The sequence below is a fragment of the Strongylocentrotus purpuratus genome, unplaced genomic scaffold (genome assembly GCF_000002235.5).
Source record: "Strongylocentrotus purpuratus isolate Spur 01 unplaced genomic scaffold, Spur_5.0 spur5_scaffold_2, whole genome shotgun sequence".
Lineage (NCBI taxonomy): Eukaryota > Metazoa > Echinodermata > Echinoidea > Camarodonta > Strongylocentrotidae > Strongylocentrotus > Strongylocentrotus purpuratus.
In genome coordinates, this window is record NW_022145605.1 from 9,911,427 (window position 1) to 9,930,095 (window position 18,669).

Consider the following 18,669-nt stretch of genomic DNA (forward strand, 5'->3'; position numbering starts at 1 on the left):
ACTGGGCGTTCCGTTCACCTACAGTTTAAGGGACGTGACCGGTGGGCTCATCATTCACAGAACACCGTCTGTGAGCCATAATAAACTAGACAAAATTCTAGTTAGACTAAGAGGAGAAAAAAAAAAAAAAAGTTTCTAACAGAACAAAGCCTTACATAAAAAAAATCTGACTGGGGGTGCCGTTCACCTACACTTTAAGGGGCGTGACCGGGAGGCTCATCATTCACAGAACACCGTCTGTGAGCCATAATTAACTAGACAAAATTCTAGTTGGACGAAGAGGAGAAAAAAAAAGTTTCTAACAGATCAAAGCCTTACACTGTACATAAACAAAATCTGGCTGGGGGTGCAGTTCACCTACAGTTTAAGAGGCGGGCACGGTAGGTTCATCATTCACAGAACACCTTCTCTCAGCTAGTAATTAACAAACAAACAAAATTCTAGTGGGACTAAGAGGAGAAAAAATAAATGAACTGTCTAACAGATCAAAGCCTTACATAAACAAAATATGACTGGGGGTGCAGTTCACCTACAGTTCCAGAGGCGGGCCCGGTAGGTTCATCATTCAAAGAACACCTTCTCTCAGCTAGTAATTAACAAACAAACAAAATTCTAGTGGGACTAAGAGGAGAAAAAAATAAATGAACTGTCTAACAGATCAAAGCCTTACATAAACAAAATATGACTGGGGTGCCATTCACCTACAGTTTAAGGGTCGGGCCCGGTAGGTTCATCATTCACAGAACACCGTCTCTCAGACAGTAATTAACTAGACAAAATTCTAGTTAGACTAAGAGGAGAATAAATAAATAAAGTTTCTAACAGATCATAGCCTTACACTGTACATAAACAAAATCTGGCTGGGGGTGCAGTTCACCTACAGTTTAAGAGGCGGGCACGGTAGGTTCATCATTCACAGAACACCTTCTCTCAGCTAGTAATTAACAAACAAACAAAATTCTAGTGGGACTAAGAGGAGAAAAAATAAATGAACTGTCTAACAGATCAAAGCCTTACATAAACAAAATATGACTGGGGGTGCAGTTCACCTACAGTTCCAGAGGCGGGCCCGGTAGGTTCATCATTCAAAGAACACCTTCTCTCAGCTAGTAATTAACAAACAAACAAAATTCTAGTGGGACTAAAAGGAGAAAAAAAAAGTTTCTTATAGAACAAAACCCTACATAAACAAAATCTGAAAGGGGGTGCCGTTCACCTACAGTTTAAGGTGCGGGCTGGTAGGCTCATCCTTCACAGAACACCGTCTCTCAGCTAGTAATTAACTAGACATAATTCTAGTAAGACTAAGAGGAGAACAAAAATTCAGTTTCTGACAGAACAAAGCTCTACATATAAAAAAGGGAAAAAACAAGTTACTGGGCGTTCCGTTCACCTACAGTTTAAGAGGCGGGCCCGGTAGGCTCATCATTCACAGAACACCGTCTGTGAGCCATAATTAACTAGACAAAATTCTAGTTGGACGAAGAGGAGAAAAAAAAAGTTTCTAACAGATCAAAGCCTTACATAAACAAAATATGACTGGGGGTGCAGTTCACCTACAGTTCCAGAGGCGGGCCCGGTAGGTTCATCATTCAAAGAACACCTTCTCTCAGCTAGTAATTAACAAACAAACAAAATTCTAGTGGGACTAAAAGGAGAAAAAAAAAGTTTCTTATAGAACAAAACCCTACATAAACAAAATCTGACTGGGGGTGCCGTTCACCTACAGTTTAAGGGGCGGACCCGGTAGGCTCATCATTCCCAGAACATCATCTGTGAGCCATAATTAACTAAACAAAATTCTAGTTGGACTAAGAGGAGAAAAAAAAAAATAAAGTTTCTAACAGAACAAAGCCTTACATAAAAAAAAATCTGACTGGGGGTGCAGTTCACCTACACTTTAAGGGGCGTGACCGGGAGGCTCATCATTCACAGAACACCGTCTGTGAGCCATAATTAACTAGACAAAATTCTAGTTGGACGAAGAGGAGAAAAAAAAAGTTTCTAACAGAACAAAGCCTTACATAAACAAAATCTGACTGGGGGTGCCGTTCACCTACAGTTTAAGGGGCGGACCCGGTAGGCTCATCATTCCCAGAACATCATCTGTGAGCCATAATTAACTAGACAAAATTCTAGTTGGACTTAGAGGGAAAAAAATAAATGAACTGTCTAACAGATCAAAGCATTACATAAACAAAATATGACTGAGGGTGCAGTTCACCTACAGTTCAAGAGGCGGGCCCGGTAGGTTCATCATTCAAAGAACACCTTCTCTCAGCTAGTAATTAACTAGACATAATTCTAGTAAGACTAAGAGGAGAACAAAAATACAGTTTCTGACAGAACAAAGCTCTACATATAAAAAAGAGAAAAAAACAAGTTACTGGGCGTTCCGTTCACCTACAGTTTAAGGGGCGTGACCGGTGGGCTCATCATTCACAGAACACCGTCTGTGAGCCATAATAAACTAGACAAAATTTTAGTTGGACTAAGAGGAGAAAAAAAAAATAAAGTTTCTAACAGAACAAAGCCTTACATAAAAAAAAATCTGACTGGGGGTGCCGTTCACCTACAGTTTAAGGGGCGGGCCCGGTAGGCTCATCATTCACAGAACATCATCTGTGAGCCATAATTAACTAGACAAAATTCTAGTTGGACTTAGAGGAAAAAAAATAAATGAACTGTCTAACAGATCAAAGCATTACTTAAACAAAATATGACTGAGGGTGCAGTTCACCTACAGTTCAAGAGGCGGGCCCGGTAGGTTCATCATTCAAAGAACACCTTCTCTCAGCTAGTAATTAACTAGACATAATTCTAGTAAGACTAAGAGGTGAACAAAAATTCAGTTTCTGACAGAACAAAGCTCTACATATAAAAAAGGGAAAAAAACAAGTTACTGGGCGTTCCGTTCACCTACAGTTTAAGGGGCGTGACCGGTGGGCTCATCATTCACAGAACACCGTCTGTGAGCCATAATTAACTAGACAAAATTCTAGTTGGACTAAGAGGCAAAATTTAAATAAAGTTTCTGACAGAACAAAGGTCTACATAAACATAAAATGACTGGGCGTGCCGTTTACCTACATTTTAAGGTGCGGGCCCGGTATGCTCATCCTTCACAGAACACTGTCTCTTAGCTAGTAAATAACTATATATAGTTCTAGTAAGACTAAGAGAACAAAATTTCAGTTTCTAACAGAACAAAGCTCTACATATAAAAAAAGGGGGAAAAAAGCAAGTGACTGGGCGTTCCGTTCACCTACAGTTTAAGGGGCGGGCCCGGTAGGCTCATCATTCACAGAACACTGTCTGTGAGCCATAATTAACTAGACAAAATTCTAGTTTGACTAAGAGGAGAAAAAATAAATGAACTGTCTAACAGATCAAAGCCTTACATAAACAAAATATGACTGAGGGTGCAGTTCACCTACAGTTCAAGAGGCGGGCCCGGTAGGTTCATCATTCAAAGAACACCTTCAAAATCTGACTTCACAGAACACCGTCTCTCAGCTAGTAATTAACTAGACATAATTCTAGTAAGACTAAGAGGAGAACAAAATTTCAGTTTCTGACAGAACAAAGCTCTACATATAAAAAAGGGGGAAAGAGCAAGTGACTGGGCGTTCCTGTGAGCCATAATTAACTAGACAAAATTCTAGTTGGACTAAGAGGAGAAAAAAAAAAAAAGTTTCTAACAGATCAAAGCATTACATAAAAAAATATGACTGAGGGTGCAGTTCACCTACAGTTCAAGAGGCGGGCCCGGTAGGTTCATCATTCAAAGAACACCTTCTCTCAGCTAGTAATTAACTAGACATAATTCTTGTAAGACTAAGAGGAGAACAAAAATTCAGTTTCTGACAGAACAAAGCTCTACATATAAAAAAGGGGAAAAAACAAGTGACTGGGCGTTCCGTTCACCTACAGTTTAAGAGGCGGGCCCGGTAGGCTCATCATTCACAGAACACCATCTGTGAGCCATAATTAACTAGACAAAATTCTAGTTGGACTAAGAGGACAAAATTCAATAAAGTTTCTAACAGAACAAAGCCTTACATTAAAAAAAATCTGACTGGGGGTGCAGTTCACCTACAGTTCAAGAGGCGGGCCCGGTAGGTTCACCATTCAAAGAACACCTTCTCTCAGCTAGTAATTAACAAACAAACAAAATTCTAGTTTGACTAAGAGGAGAAAAAATAAATGAACTGTCTAACAGATCAAAGCCTTACATAAACAAAATATGACTGGGGTGCAGTTCACCTACAGTTCCAGAGGTGGGCCCGGTACGTTCATCATTCAAAGAACACCGTCTCTCAGCTAGTAATTAACAAACAAACAAAATTCTAGTGGGACTAAGAGGAGAAAAAAAGTTTCTTATAGAACAAAACCCTACATAAACAAAATCTGAAAGGGGGTGCCGTTCACCTACAGTTTAAGGTGCGGGCTGGTAGGCTCATCCTTCACAGAACACTGTCTCTCAGCTAGTAATTAACTAGACATAATTCTTGTAAGACTAAGAGGAGAACAAAAATTCAGTTTCTGACAGAACAAAGCTCTACATATAAAAAAAAGGGAAAAAAACAAGTGACTGGGCGTTCCGTTCACCTACAGTTTAAGAGGCGGGCCCGGTAGGCTCATCATTCACAGAACACCATCTGTGAGCCTTAATTAACTAGACAATATTCTAGTTGGACTAAGAGGAAAAACTTCAATAAAGTTTCTAACAGAACAAAGCCTTACATTAAAAAAAATCTGACTGGGGGTGCAGTTCACCTACAGTTCAAGAGGCGGGCCCGGTAGGTTCATCATTCAAAGAACACCTTCTCTCAGCTAGTAATTAACAAACAAACAAAATTCTAGTTTGACTAAGAGGAGAAAAAATAAATGAACTGTCTAACAGATCAAAGCCTTACATAAACAAAATATGACTGGGGTGCAGTTCACCTACAGTTCCAGAGGTGGGCCCGGTAGGTTCATCATTCAAAGAACACCTTCTCTCAGCTAGTAATTAACAAACAAACAAAATTCTAGTGGGACTAAGAGGAGAAAAAAAAGTTTCTTATAGAACAAAACCCTACATAAACAAAATCTGAAAGGGGGTGCCGTTCACCTACAGTTTAAGGTGCGGGCTGGTAGGCTCATCCTTCACAGAACACCGTCTCTCAGCTAGTAATTAACTAGACATAATTCTAGTAAGACTAAGAGGAGAACAAAAATTCAGTTTCTGACAGAACAAAGCTCTACATATAAAAAAGGGGAAAAAACAAGTGACGGGGCGTTCCGTTCACCTACAGTTTAAGGGGCGTGACCGGGAGGCTAATCATTCACAGAACACCGTCTGTGAGCCATAATTAACTAGACAAAATTCTAGTGGGACTAAGAGGAGAAAAAAAGTTTCTTATAGAACAAAACCCTACATAAACAAAATCTGAAAGGGGGTGCCGTTCACCTACAGTTTAAGGTGCGGGCTGGTAGGCTCATCCTTCACAGAACACCTTCTCTCAGCTAGTAATTAACTAGACATAAATTCTAGTAAGACTAAGAGGAGAACAAAAATTCAGTTTCTGACAGAACAAAGCTCTACATATAAAAAAGGGGGAAAGAGCAAGTGACTGGGCGTTCCGTTCACCTACAGTTTAAGGGGCGTGACCGGGAGGCTTATCATTCACAGAACACCGTCTGTGAGCCATAATTAACTAGACAAAATTCTAGTTGGACGAAGAGGAGAAAAAAAAAGTTTCTAACAGAACAAAGCCTTGCATAAACAAAATCTGACTGGGGGTGCCGTTCACCTACAGTTTAAGGGGCGTGACCGGGAGGCTAATCATTCACAGAACACCGTCTGTGAGCCATAATTAACTAGACAAAATTCTAGTTGGACGAAGAGGAGAAAAAAAAAGTTTCTAACAGAACAAAGCCTTACATAAACAAAATCTGACTGGGGGTGCCGTTCACCTACAGTTTAAGGGGCGGGCCCGGTAGGCTCATCATTCACAGAACATCATCTGTGAGCCATAATCAACTAGACAAAATTCTAGTTGGACTTAGAGGGAAAAAAATAAATGAACTGTCTAACAGATCAAAGCATAACATAAACAAAATATGACTGAGGGTGCAGTTCACCTACAGTTTAAGAGGCGGGCCCGGTAGGTTCATCATTCAAAGAACACCTTCTCTCAGCTAGTAATTAACTAGACATAATTCTAGTAAGACTAAGAGGAGAACAAAAATTCAGTTTCTGACAGAACAAAGCTCTACATATAAAAAAGGGAAAAAAAAACAAGTGACTGGGCGTTCCGTTCACCTACGGTTTAAGGGACGGGCCCGGTGGGCTCATCATTCACAGAACACCGTCTGTGAGCCATAATTAACTAGATAAAATTCTAGTTGGACTAAGAGGAGAAAAAAAAAGTTTCTAACAGAACAAAGCCTTACATAAACAAAATCTGACTGGGGGTGCCGTTCACCTACACTTAAGGGGGCGGGCTTGGTAGGCCCATTATTTACAGGACACCGTCTCTCAGCCAGTAAATAACTACATTTAATTATAGTTAGCCTTAAGAGAGAAAAAAGAAATAAAGTTTCTTACACAACAAAGCCCTACATCAACAAAATATGACTGGGGGTGCAGTTCACCTACAGTTCCAGAGGCGGGCCCGGTAGGTTCATCATTCAAAGAACACCTTCTCTCAGCTAGTAATTAACAAACAAACACAATTCTAGTGGGACTAATAGGAGAAAAAAAAGTTTCTTATAGAACAAAACCCTACATAAACAAAATCTGAAAGGGGGTGCCGTTCACCTACAGTTTAAGGTGCGGGCTGGTAGGCTCATCCTTCACAGAACACCCTCTCTCAGCTAGTAATTAACTAGACATAATTCTAGTAAGACTAAGAGGAGAACAAAAATTCAGTTTCTGACAGAATAAAGCTCTACATATAAAAAAGGGGGAAAGAGCAAGTGACTGGGCGTTCCGTTCACCTACAGTTTAAGGGGCGTGACCGGGAGGCTAATCATTCACAGAACACCGTCTGTGAGCCATAATTAACTAGACAAAATTCTAGTTGGACTAAGAGGAGAAAAAATAAATAAAGTTTCTAACAGAACAAAGCCTTACATAAAAAAAATCTGACTGGGGGTGCCGTTCACCTACAGTTTAAGAGGCGGGCCCGGTAGGCTCATCATTCACAGAACACCATCTGTGAGCCATAATTAACTAGACAAAATTCTAGTGGGACTAAGAGGAGAAAAAAAGTTTCTTATAGAACAAAACCCTACATAAACAAAATCTGAAAGGGGGTGCCGTTCACCTACAGTTTAAGGTGCGGGCTGGTAGGCTCATCCTTCACAGAACACCGTCGCTCAGCTAGTAAATAACTAGATATAATTCTAGTAAGACTAAGAGAACAAAAATTCAGTTTCTAACAGAACAAAGCTCTACATGTAAAAAAAGGGGGAAAAAAGCAAGTGACTAGGCGTTCCGTTCACCTACAGTTTAAGGGGCGGCCCCGGTAGGCTCATCATTCACAGAACACCGTCTGTGAGCCATAATTAACTAGACAAAATTCTAGTTGGACTAAGAGGAAAAATTTAAATAAAGTTTCTGACAGAACAAAGGTCTACATAAACAAAATATGACTGGGGGTGCAGTTCACCTACAGTTCCAGAGGCGGGCCCGGTAGGTTTATCATTCAAAGAACACCGTCTCTCAGCTAGTAATTAACTAAACAAAATTCTAGTGGGACTAAGAGGAGAAAAAAAGTTTCTTATAGAACAAAACCCTACATAAACAAAATCTGAAAGGGGGTGCCGTTCACCTACAGTTAAAGGTGCGGGCTGGTAGGCTCATCCTTCACAGAACACCGTCGCTCAGCCAGTATTTAACTAGACAAAATTCTAGGTAGACTAAGAGAAGAAAAATAAATCAGTTTCTGCAGAACAAGCTATAGATTAAATAAAGAAAAAATTAAGCAACTGACTGGGCGTGCCGTTCACCTACGGTGGCCAACCCGCTGCCCTCTGGCCGCATGCGGCCCTCGAGCTCTTCTGGTTCAGCCCTCGGAGCTGTGAAAAAGTAATTATACAAATAGCTCATAAATGTTTTAACACTCTCCTTAAATTTTGTTTAATGTGTGTTTTTTTTGTAGGAACCCCCCCCCTCAACTATTTGTTAATGCGTGCTAAAGGGTGACAAAACGTGACCTTACCCCCCCCCCCCCCCCTACTGAACGAAATATCGGTCGGCATAATTTTCTAATTTCCGAGACAAAAAAAGTGCTCCTCCCCCACCCGCTTATTCACATTTACATATAAAGTAAGGGGACTAATTTGTGTCATTCCTGATTATTATAATCTTTACTCTTACACGCAATCATCTATGTTACACTATAACTTTGAAATTTGTTATCCAATGTACAAAAATTGAGAATGATCCTTTCTGTTTGGATTGAAATCAATTAAGTTTGAATTGAATATAAAAACAAAAACATAGCAAGTGTCTGCGTTACAGTTCAAGGGGCGGGGCCCGGTAGGCTTATTAGTCATATGACACTGCTCCCACCCAGTCATTAACTACACTAAATTCTAGTAAGCCTTAAAGAAAAAAGAATAAAAGGGAATCAAGTACATGACTGAATCAAGCTCAACGTTTAAAAACAAAAAATGGCAACTGATAGGGGGTACCGTTAACACACAGTTTAAGCGGCGGGCCCAGTAGGCTTATTATTCACATGACACCAGATCCTAACGAACAATAATTAGAAGAAAAAAAGGAAGGTACAAGCTTGGGCTGGGGTGCCGGTAGGCCACCTTCTCACAGCCAGAAATTAACTACATAACCGATCGAGCACCTTGACTACTTCCAGAAAAACAGAAAACCTGAAATTACGAAGAATATCAATATGTCAAAGATCATGGATCTTAAAAACAAAAATAAATATACTTAAGGCAATTCATATATAATAATCGTAGCCTCATTATTTTAAGTCACTCCGGGAACGAAGAGACGGCATTCATGTTCCCGAAATCTCCGGTAATGGGGCACTTTTCACGCAACAAAGTCCGGCTCGTAATATACAAAAAAAAAATCGGCCCGTATTGACTTTACATATCGGACTTAGTGGGGGGGGGGGGGGGGTGTGCTTTCTTTAAAAGGGAGGGAACATATAACACTGAGTGTGGGGGGGGGGGGGGAGTCACCATCTCCAGCAAGGCATTACCAATCGACCCAAAGAATGAAAGGGTTAGTCTTTATACAAAGCAAAACTCAGCCAGCCGGCCAGACGTTATTCGTGTATCTTTTCCTTGAAAAATATCTTTACATTAACGTGTATGTGTGTCAAAAGTGCAACGTTTACAGTGTAGTTTGACAAGAGACATATAAAGCTAGTAACCTAACCCATAATATCGATTCATGACTGGTATCTCAAAAGATAAAGGAATGGAATATATACGGAAAGAACAGTAACAGGAATTTTAAATAATTGAGGAGAGTACATAATTCAAAATCGTTAAAACGTATGTATCCTTACCTTACTGTTCCATTCCGAATGGCTCTTAAAGAAGAATGAAACGCAAAACAATTAGCAGATAATCTAATAAAATATGAACCTGTGCCAAAGAACCCTGAAACTTCTCAATTTGACTTCTTTGTATGGAGAGCAATCTCGCTCAGAAAGGGAGAGATTGCTCACCTTACGAAGTAATCAAATAGGGGCGGTTTCCTGTTTTTTGCACTGGTCCACATTTTCAAATCAGATTATCTGCTAATTTTTTAGGGTTTTATGCTTCTTTAAGAAATAAAATCTTTCTACATAGAATACACCCTTCCTCTCTTGTTTTCCTTCATTTTCGTCTCGTTTATTTTGAACAGCCAACGAAGGTTTGTATGATGCAAACACTGCCAAACAAATGAAAATAGGTTCGAAATATCCCCCCAAAATGGTGTATTCTGTATTTGGCCCATCCCTAAAACACCCTTAAAATGAGAAGCAAATGCTACACATGACTTTCTTACCACCTTGATCCAATGAAATCTGCTTCTCATCCATCCAGTGTCGAAACCTGATGCTTGGGTCATTACAGTTCAGGTGACAAGCAGGATCCAGGAGAACTGTTGATGGCTCCAAACACAGATTCTCTTCTGCACCATCCTCACATGAAATGGCAGGAGACGCCCCTGGAGGTTGAGAGCAAGAAAAGAAAGAAGTTAAACCACCTGACCAATGGCTGAAGGTGAGTGGATGCGGGGTTAAATCAGTGTGAGATCTCTACGATGTGAGGCCATTAGGAGGCGGGAAGGGTGTGTTGAATTATTTCGCATAATTAGACCTTCAAGTGAATTTTATTATGGTCTTGAAGGATTTCCCTTTGTCAAACGAATTGCCCGAATGGACCAATGCTATATGTAACTTCTTTTCCTATTCTATTTTTTCCTTTATTTTTCTATTTAGAATATTTTGTCATAAGATTTTGCTTTTTGCTATTATTTTGCTAATTTTTAAATAATAAATAGGTTAGGGCTTTTACGTTATTCTGTTATAATATGTTTAAGTATTTGGGGGAAAAGTTTGTTGGAGTGTTTGGGGCAAAAAAGCTTGGCGTATTTGAGGAGGAAATTTCAGAGCAATAACGATATTCATAGACATAATATCAGGACTTCAGCAGACACTCGTGTAATATATGGTCATTCTTCATTTTCAAATAGTATCTTTTTATGCCGAGGACCCACTATTTGAAACAAACTACCCCCTAAACATAAACAGCGTGCATCTTTAAACAATTTTAAGCATAATCTAAAACTTCACCTAATGCAGAAAATTTGAATTTAACAAACGCATTTTTTATGTGTGTAATTACCATTGTATTATTGTATTTTTTTTCTTCTCTTTTTTTTTTTTTTATTGTTGACATTTTTGGGATCATCTACCTAAACGTTTGTGTAACTTTTTTGATGATCCAACCACTTCGTAATTTCCTTCAGTGTATTTTCAATTTTATTGGTTTATCTATGTATGCAAGAAATTATTGTATTCTTTGCCTTTGTATGTTTTTATGAAAGTGGTGAATAAATTCAATTCAAATTTCCTCCATGTTTGGGAAAATGAAATTACGTACCCCTGAAATAGATTTTCTTTATAAAATTTCAAAATGCTTTGATGCTTTGGGGCATCTGGGTGTCCAAAATATTTGGCATAGATATTCTACTAAAGGGGAAAAAAGGAAGAGCTATATAAGTATTCTTCAGGCGCTGCCGCGGTATATTATTTTTTAAGCCATAAATCTTGAAAGACAACTGCAGAGAGAGGGGCTTGTTGCAGTCCTTTAGGGGAAGATCTTTAAACATTGGGTTTTCACTCTTAGGTATCCAGAAGTTACCCCCATTTTAAAGGTAAACCACAGTGTTCTAAGTTAATCGGACATAGAAGCAATACATTTGCCAGAGCATGTGTTCTATTCAGTTCAAAGTAACAATAGAGTTTATGCCCGAGGATAAAGTTTGATGATAATGGCTTCTAAGATCTCATTATATTATAACACTCAGGTCCGTTACGTTGTGACGGTCCTATACACCGATTATTACCATGAATTAAAGTGAGTCAGCCATAATTATCATAGCACTCTAGCAAAGCAATACAATAATGTCAACATCTACACCTGGTTGAAGAATGGCAATATGCACATTAAATGATTTACCAAACGGTATTCATACCAGACTGGGTTTTGATCTCTTAACTTCTTAATTGTAATTCATTGATTGAACCACTATACCATGACGCAAACAATGATTCGACTCGACTAAAACTGTGGTTAGAATTGAACATGTTGCCAAAGGACTGTAGAGCCAGGCTAGGATTCAAATTATCAACCTCTCGAATTGAAGTTGAGCGACTGAACCACTATACCATGGCGTCGAGATCAGTCAAACACTGTGGTTTACCTTTAAAGCTCAACTGAGTGGGATAAAACGTTGTCATCATTGTGTCTATTGTCTCTCATAAATAAATCATAGGAACAAAGCAATAATACTGTGGATATCATAACAAGAATAACAACAGTAAAGAAATAACAAAGGTGTAAATAATAATCAATAACATTAATAATAGTGTGTCAGTAATTATGAATAATACAATTTAAACAAAAGCTACATTAATTTTACTGAAAATTACAGGGGCATTAATTATTATAATAACAGAATAATGATAACAACAAAACGAATAATTGAGGGAATAATTGGAGAAAGAAAAAAAAATGATCCTCTACCACCTCCTGTTCCTCAATCAGACCCTCATTCCTCTGTTCCTCCTCCTCCTCCTCCTCCTCCTCCTCCTCCTCCTCCTCCCCCTCCTCCGTCATGTCATCCTCATCTGGCGAGAAATGGAGCCTCCATTCCTCCTCCTCCTCCTCATCATCCTGCTGCTGCTGCTCCTCCTCCTCCTCCTCCTCCTCACTCCGCTCCACTACAGCTTCCTCGTACTCTAGCTCTATCTGCTCAACCCTCTCCTCCTCCGGCTCCTCATCCAGCTCCAGGCCCACCTCCTCATCCTCCACCCACTCTCCTTCTTCCATCACCTCCCTCCGCTCCACTTCCATCTCCTCCACGTCACCTTCTTCCTCCTCCTCTACGACCTCCACTCCTATCTCCTCTCCTCCTCCGCCCTCCATGGCCTGTAGCGCCCCCAACTCCGCCTCCTCGTGTTCTAAGTTGAGGACCATATTATCTGGAGAGAAAAAAAGTCCAGTCCGATTAAACGAAAGCTCAGGATTTATGTGAATTCAGTTAAACAAGGCTCGGATCCCGTACAACCTTTTAGATATAATTGCCCGCATACTTAATCTAAACAAGATCTGGACATTGAAGACCGTGATGGAAAATATAGTGCGAAGATTCAGTATTGTAGTGAGAAGAAACAAAATGAATTGGAATTATCAATCATTATCAGTTATTGTTTGTTCATTATTAAATCGTGCGGCGCGTAGAAATTTCGTTTAAGGAATTAAATAAGGTAGTTGAATTAATGTTAAAGGTATGCCTTACCAATAGCAACTTGTTTCTGTAAAGTCATGCGTTATGGTGTCATAATTATGAAAGCCAAGCATGAGCTTTTATTTAATGTATTCTTCTAATCATTAATGATCCTAAATCATTTTCTGTCTTTTCAAAATTATTATGAACCAAATGTAGCAGTTTTCGACTTATTTTTTTAATATTTTCTGCCTGAGCTCAGACTGTCTGAAAACGGCCATGCATGATTTATCAATCATTATTTTGATGCCATACGCTAGGAGAGAAAAATAATATTTTCAATAATGTATGCATTTAATGAAAACATTATTTGGGATTATTCTTTTAATAAAATTGGGTTTCCCTTGTGCTTGTCTATTTTGAGCACCTACGTGACTGGGGGAGGGGGAGGGGCTTGGAGCTTCCCCCCCCCCCTTGATCTCGGTCGTCGAATCTCCGATGAACACGAAAATTTGAATGTTTAAAGATATTCACGTAAGAAACAAGATGGTTTAATTTTTTGTCTTAATGTGCAAATTTTAGTCGTTATAGCCTAATTGATTATGAAAAATGTTAATTTCATGAATTTTACAGAAAATTCTACATATTTGTGGACAATGTATTGAATAAGCGTTTCCTTTTATTTCAAATTCATGACGTTTTATCGTTTTTATGATGTTTCAAAATGGAAAGATTAATTTGCATAAATTATGAGTAAGCAAATGTCATCATTTTAATATATTTTCTCATGTATTTTACTGTTTTGTATTTCCTATTATATCTATTTTCTTATTTCTAATGTATTCTTTTGTTCTGGAATACACCAAGTTACTTTGAGAAACATATCAAAGCAATTTGATATCATTTCATATCTCCCACTAACATTATATGAAGAAATCTAAACCTGTATTCACATTTCTGCTTGTACATGAATATATGCAGTTATAGCACTTTTTGATGACATGCGCATACTAATAATGTAACTCCTTACAAGTATATCAAGTATATGGTTGTATGTATGTATCTGATATCAACGAAATAGGTATCAAAATGTGCGGTGCGATCTCCGAAAATGGGGGGGGGGGGCGCCTCCCAGTCCCCACCCTCAGTACAATAAGGGTTAATACAGGGACGGCAGATATAATGGATATGCACCTAAATAAAGATCCGTTTTCCTTCTATTTTGATGTTGACAAAACATGGAATGAAATTTGTGTCCAGCTATTTTATGTAAAATATGTATGGAGATAAACTTTAATGTCACCAAAAGCCGAACACTAATTTCATTTTAAAGTTTGATAATATATGAACATGGTATGGAGTAAGCAACAGGCGAACATGGATCAAACACTAAATTTCAAAGTGTGTTAATAATAGATCATGAGAAGCCGTAATGAAAAATGGCTCAAAATTTTGATATTTTTTTATTTTGAAATAATAATCATACTACAGACTATTAAATGGCTTATTTCGGCTAATACAGGAAATATCGAACTCAATATGCAAAAATATTTCGTCCAATATTTCCTTGTATTGACCCCAAGGCTATCCAACATTATATTCTTCTTGTATTCATGATTGCAGGATATTTTTATATGTGAGGAAACCCAAAGCCTATGAGAGAAAAAAAAATGTATCATGCAGATAAGGTCTTTCAATTCCACAAGTGGAAATAGATATAATAAACAAATTATAAACTTACGATGCTGGGTGCACTTTGGAGCTTCGCCTTCAAATTTAGCATCTCTGCTACACTTCAGTCCCTTTCTGGTGATGCTCGAACATTTGGTCGGGCGATGCAGATACAAGTTGACTAACCTGTATGACAACAACAATATCTGATTAAAGCTTGTCATTTATTGAATGACTATCTATTACCAATATAGGCCCGTAAAACCTGAGTGGTTTGGGAGTTGCGAGCGACCCCAACATAATTATACAGGCATATAACACGTTCAGGGGGGGGGGGGGGGGGGGGGGGGGGGGGGGGTCGTTATTAGTTGCATCGCATCAGGTCCATGATCGCATTGACGCAATACTCTATTCTGTTTGAAACAGACTAGAATTATGTGAGTATTTGGCAATAGGTCAATCAATATAAATCTGAAATATTTGTGATAAATAGAAAACATTTTATGAATCTTTGAAAGCCCTTATCACAATATCTGCTTTATCTGTGTGAAATCTAAAGAATGATTTGGGGTTTTTAGCGGGCGAGGGGACAATTTGCCCCTAATCTCTGACAAAATGTATTTATAATCACGAAAAAACTGTTGACTGACTTTTCACCATTCATTTTTACTGCAAGGGGATGGTAATTTTTCTCACGTATTCAGTGTTTGTCAATAAATTCAATCTTCGTTGTAAAATCCTAGACTTTTATTCAATTATATCGGTTATCCCTTTAAAATGGAAGCATTTTTTCTAAGAACTACCTAAGGAAAAAACCCAAGAAGGAATTATTTTCTGCGTGAGCAAAGTATCTGAAGTAGGTAAACTAATTCATAAATTGTGTGTTGAAAAACTCTGTAAAGTTCAAATTTTCTAAAAGAAATGGAAAGATATTTTTTTTCAAAATCAGTTGTTAATTGGAATCAAATTTACATCATTCCTTATATATGTTTTTTTTTTCGACAACATTAAGTTATTTTCAGTTCGAAATAACTCACAATATTCTTGTTATCTATAAATATTTAAAGGCTGTTGGTATATCCCATTCTGATTTATGTACGTTTCGTTCAGAAGAATCTTAGAGGATTTTGAAAAATATATCCTGAAAAAATGACATTAATTTAAAATGCAATAATTTCTTCTTTGGCATCCAAGGTTGAAATTATTTCTCTTTCAATTTTATTATTTTGTATGCAAAACAATATTTATTTTCAACAAAATGTTTGAAGGGATCTTGATAATTTCCATTTTTTCGAAAGAATATCATTATGAAGTTGAACAACCAATCTATGCGCAATAATAATATAGGTTTATTTTATTTCTTGGTAGATGGAGGTATGTCCAACTTATCTCAATACTAAAATCTTGTTTTGTATTGTACTTTTCTTTGTCAAATGTATTTATCCATCATGTTGTACATTTGCCTATACTGTTTTATGCTTTGAGAAAGATTGAATAAAGACTTTAGTCGAAGAAAAAAAACGGGAGAATTAGTACAAAACAGAAAAATCATTTTACTGCTTTTAAAGTTATTGTGTCCCTTTTGCGGCTGAAGTTGGAATTATGAATACGTCACGTGTGTAATATCTGTGAAATGTATACGTTAGCAGTATAGTATTCAAATTATGCAAGGAAACCAGTTTTATTTTCTAGACTTTGCTTTCAGACACTAGTGAGTGACTGACTGACTTTTTTTTCTTTGGTAATAAAATACATAAAATGAGCTGTGAATGATACATGAGCAATATTTTGTACACATCAATAACATGGCCAAAATTAGGGTGATTGAATCTTTGCGCAGGCAGCGCAGCACAAAACGTACGACCATACGGTACAAGGGTCTAAAAAACAGACTATTTTCTACGCATATTTTTCAAAACGTGTTGCGAAAATTCTTAACGGCCGATATAATTCTTTTCAGGGGAGTTTTCAGTTGGTATTATCTCTTGTTTATGGGATTCACACATGTTTATAAGTTCAGCTTGCAAAAGATACACACCACCTTTAAAGTGTCATAAATAATGCAAATATGGGAATTTTTTAAACCCAAAACTATCTGACCTCAGAAAATGGTGATGTTAATTATAGTGGATATAAATCCATACTTTAATAATACCATCATTTTTTAAATATTTAATGATGAGCAAAGGAGACGTAGGCCGTGGGGCACATATCACATGATAAATCATGGTGTAAAATGAGGCTCAATAGCTATGATATATCAACATTGAACGCTATTTCAGTGCTATGAATTGAAATATCCTTTAAAAGATACTAAACAATTCAAGAGTTTATGCATCTTTTAATTAATCCACATAATTTATACAAAAAATACTAATCAATAGGGAATATGACCGAGATGTTTGCGCAAAATACTTCATTTGCAATTTTTTTATTTTTTTATTTTTACTTATGTATATTTTCTATAATGCGTGCCTTTTCGTGAGGTGCCTCGATACGTAATCTTTCATTCGCCTGTATGATTGTTTGTCATTAATTAGAATGCAAATGGCATACATTACGTGATGTTAGGGAAAACAAGCCATAATGTTTGCTCAGTCTAGCAACAACCATTGTACACAGGTCGTATTCAGACTATCGAAATGGTATGATAGATACGGGTGAATATCATGGCTCGTTGCTGTGTAAACGTGTATAAATTTGAATAAATATTGCGAGATTAATAAGGGATTGGACCCGGCCCCCCCACTCAGGTTTCAAAATGACCGCATGCGTGTTGCCAAAATGTCCTTTTCGTAACAAAAGAAAAAGGTCGAGCCGTATTGACTTTACACACCGGACTTTTGCTGAAAAGGGGGGGGGGGGGGGTGCGGAAAAAGGCTCGTATACAAAAGAAAAAGGTCGAGCCGTATTGACTTTACACACCGGACTTTTGCTGAAAAGGGGGGGGGGGGGTCGATTGGAACACGCATATGCGTACCCTAAATAACACTGAGTGGGGGGGGGGCCGGGGGATTGGATAAAAGAGCTCTCTGAAAAAAGGGAAACGCACTATGAATATGACTGACAAAGAAAGCGGACAAAATATACAGTTCCTCAGGTAAACAAAGGAACATCCCTTCACTGCTATTATGTAAAAATGTGTAGAACAGGTGTCACATGCATATTCACATTTTTACATAATAGCAGTGAAGGGATGTTCCTTTGTCTTCTGAGGAACTGTGTATTTTGTCCGCTTTCTTGTCTGTCATGTTCATAGTGACGTTTACTAACATATCTGAAGGCTTGTCCGAGGTCTATACAACATAGCGATAATTAATGTATCGTCACTAGACCCCCCATGAAAGAAAAATCCATGAATGTGAATATGTTAGTAGACCGGTCTATTGTAATGAATGATCTATATAGAAGAAGCAACGGTAAACAGCGATGGTAGAAGAAGGCGTGCAATACTTTTTGCCTCTTCCCTTCCCCCGTTAATTAGCAGGCCATATAAATGTCCATGCACGGAGGAGGTTTAAGGTCTTGAACTCCCATCGCAATTCGTCGTTTTTTTTCGGGTTGTAATAATCAATGAATTAAAATTTCAGGTCTGGGCCTACATGTATATAAAAAGATCAATTTCTCTCTAAAAAAAATTTTAAAATCCATTTTTGAAACCCCCTACTTGATATAGTTTTGTTTAGGTTGGGCTTGGAAAATAATACAATATTCTGATTTTCTGGATCGGGGCCAGGAGGAATGGGAAATAGATCCTACCCTCGTTAATGGAATTTGGGAAGATAGTACAATAGCTCGTTCCCCAAATCTGATTTTATCAACGGAAATACCACCTCTCCCCAATATTCCTAGCATTTCAGTGCCACTCTCCCCCCCCCCCTCCCATCTCAAAAACAAAACTGATTCACCGGTCATGAAACGAAATGCTCAAAATTATATTTTACAAGTAAATGTATGGTATAATATACACAAATTACGAGGTAAATTGCATCTCCTATTCCCTGGTACTGTTTTCAATCTTATTTTAC